This window comes from Nicotiana tomentosiformis, chromosome 2, assembly GCF_000390325.3.
Source record: "Nicotiana tomentosiformis chromosome 2, ASM39032v3, whole genome shotgun sequence".
Taxonomy (NCBI): Eukaryota; Viridiplantae; Streptophyta; class Magnoliopsida; order Solanales; family Solanaceae; genus Nicotiana; species Nicotiana tomentosiformis.
The window spans coordinates 141,643,309-141,647,049 of NC_090813.1; positions in this window are offsets into that span (position 1 = coordinate 141,643,309).

Here is a 3,741-nt window from a genome sequence, read left to right on the forward strand (position 1 = left end):
CAAACGGGTTTATAATCATGCTTGGAATGACAAAAAGATGAGGATATCTGCTCCACATATTATGCTCGATCTCTCAAGTCGCTTCCTCGACCGATTGACCTCTTCACTGATGCAATCTGTTTTGACCTTAATTATCGAACCTTCCTATCTAAAATGGCCACCAACTCTTTTTTTATAAGCCAAATTCTTATCCAACTGCATTGAACTGAAATCCAACATATAAGGCCGATCTTCATAGTACTTCTGAAGTATAGAAACATGAAATACTAGATGAATTTCTGACAAGCTGGGTGACAAAGCAAGCATTTAAGCTACCTCACAAACTCTCTCCAAGATCTCAAATGGACCAATATACCAAGGGCTCAACTTTTCCTTCTTCCCAAATATCATCACGCCTAGATGCACTCAAATAAGAACAACTATGCAACAACACAAGCAAGAACTCTGCTAGGCATATAAATATCTAATCTCATGAATCTGCTAGCCAAAGCTTAAACATTCATCGCCAAAGACCTCTCTACAGGTGGTATAAGTGCCAAACTCCCCATACTCTCAGCCTTCCTACTCAAGGCATCTGCTACCACATTATCCTTCCTCGGGTGATACAAGATAGTGATATCATAATCCTTCAAAGACTCTAACCATCTCCGCTGCCTCAAATTAAAACCTTCTGAACAGATGTTGAAGACTCCGATGATCAGTTTACACCTCACAAGACATGCCACACAAGTAATGCTTCCAAATCTTGAGCGCGTGCACAATAGTTGCTAACTCCAAATCATATACCAGATAGTTCTTCTCATGGGGATTTAACTGGCGCGATGCATATGCAATCACCCTACCGTCCTGCATTAATATGCACCCAAGGCCAAGGCACAAAGCATCATAATAGACAATATAAATTCTCGATCCTGAAGCAATACCAAAATTGGAGCTATAGTTAAAGCAGTATTGAGCTTCTGAAAGCTCTCCTCACACTCGTCAGATCATCTGTCTGGGGAGCCCTTCTGAGTCAACTTGGTCAATGGAGCTGCAATAGATAAGAACCCTTCTACAAAGCGACTATAATAACCAGCCAAACATAAGAAACTTCTAATCTGTGTGGCAGTTAAAGGTTTGTGCCAACTCTGAACTATCTCAATCTTCATTGAGTCAACCTTGACACTATCACGAGACACCACATAGCTCAAGAATGCCATCGAGTCTAACCAAAACTCACACTTGGAGAACTTCACATACAACTTCTTCTCCTCCATAATCTGAAACACAATCCTTAAATATTGTTCATGCTCCTTAGAACTACGAGAATATACCAAGATATCATCAAAAATATAATGAAGAAGAATCCAAATAAGGCTGGAACAGACTATTCATCAAATACATGAAAGATATTGGGCATTAGTCAAGCCGAAAGACATCACCAAAAACTCGTAATGCCCATAACGAGTCCTGAAAGCCGTCTTAAGAATGTCAGAAGCCCTAATCTTCAACTAGTGATAATCCGACCTCAAATCAATTTTTGAGAACACCCTGGAACCCTGAAACTGATCACATAAATCATCAATGCGAGGCAACAGATACTTGTTCTTGATAGTGACCATATTTAACTGTATGTAATCAATACATATCTGAACCATCCTTCTTCTTCACAAACAACACTGACGCACCCTAAGGAGAAACACTAGTCCTAATGAACCCCTTATCCAACAACTTTTGGAATTGTTCCTTCAATTCGACTGAAGCCATGCGATACGGTGGAATAGATATGGGTTAAGTACCCTACACCAAATCAATACCAAAGAGAATATCCCTATCGGGTGGCATGCCCGGTAGGTCTGCAGGAAAAACATTTGGAAACTCTCTCACTACTAGGACCAAATCAATTGTAAGAGTAACAACACACCCATTCTCAACCATCCATTGAGCCTTTAGAAATGAAATCACTCTACTAGGAGTGTGAAGAACCTCTCCATTCCAACCTTGGTAACCCCAGCATAGCCAACGTCACGATCTTAGCGTGATAATCAATAATAGCATGACACAGAGATAGCTAATCCATACCCAAAATCACATCAAAATTCACCATACTAAGCAAAAAGAGATCAACGCTAGTCTCATAACCCTCAATAGTAACCGCACAAGACCGAAATATCCACTACAATTGAATCACCAATAGGTATAGATACATGAATTGGAATATCAAGAGAACCACGAGGCATAGCCAAATATGATGACACATAGGAAAGTAGACCCTGGATCAAACAACACAAAAGCATCTCTATGACAGACTGAAACCATACATGTAATCACAATATCTAAGGCCACTAGCTCGGGTCTACCCGAAAAAGCATAGCATCGAGCTTGACCACCACTTGTCTAACTACCACAAACCTGACCTCCTCATCTAGGATGACCTCTGACCGCATGACCTCCCCCTCTAGATGAATGGCAGGGGATGAAGTAATTTGTGTGGGAACTAGTGCCCGAGAAATATGCAGAGCTGCGGCTCAAGCAAGTCTGGGGAAATGCCTCATCACAAACAAACTGTCTGCACTCAAAACAATCCCTAGACGATGGAGGTTGTTGAACCTGAATCTGTCCTTGATGTCCCGCAAAGTCACTAGAAGAACCATGAACAGACGGAGCATGGTACGAACTCACTGGGATGGAACTGAAACACGATGGAACTAGAGTGCTAAAGGACAATTGAGACACTATACCCTTGGTCATATGCTGCGTGGAATAAGTATTCCTACCTTGATGGCCTCTACCAAACTAACATCTACTTCCATATGAGGTACCACAACTACTAGAACAACGAGGCCTCTTATCCCTCACCTCTCTCCCCTGACAACGGATACACTCGATTCTCCGAGCTATCTACACAACTTGATGAAAATTAGTCCCATACTCTTACTCTCAGGCTATAGAAATCCCGATACCATAATGCAACCTTCACCTTCTCTGCCTCGGTGGGGATCAAGAAAGTAGCATGACGAGATAACTTTGTGAATATCCCCTCATACTCAATCATAGTCATGAGATCCTGTTGAAGGTGCTCAAAATGACCCCTCAACTCATCCCTCCTGGTGTGTCATATGTATCTCTCCGAAAACAAGTGCGAGAACTGAGTCCAAGTAAGGAGAGAATAACTTGTTGGCTTACCAACTCGTACCATCCCTTCTCAACTAGAATGTAGTGAAGTCTAAACCATTAGACCCTACCAAGCTCAAATTGTGAAGCATCTGACGACATTGGTCTAGAAAATCCTGGGCATCCTTAGAAGCTTTACCATCAAAGTGAGGAGGATGTAACTTCTATAATCTCTCAAGCCTCTTCTACTCCTCAGTAAACATAGTAGGCTCAACCACATGTATAACTACTACTAAAGGCTACCTGCCACTAGCTGGCAATACATTCGGCTTCTGAAACATCACCGCAACCTGCTTTAGAGTACAAGTGATCGGGGTGTGAGCTCCCCCTCTGGCTTGAGATACAGTAGGGGCTAATGGAACCACTTCATCTTGAGCCAAAGCATCGATAAAATGACCATCTTGTCCATAGCCTCCTGAAACACTAGTGCGACAATAAAACTCTCTACATGCTGAGCTGACACTAGGGACTCAATATGATCATCAATAATATAATCCTCCTCTTGATTTGCATGTGGGTCCACCGATACTGCCCTGGCGTGCCTACAGCTATGGTAGGTGCTCTACCTCTTGTCGCAACTATGCATCC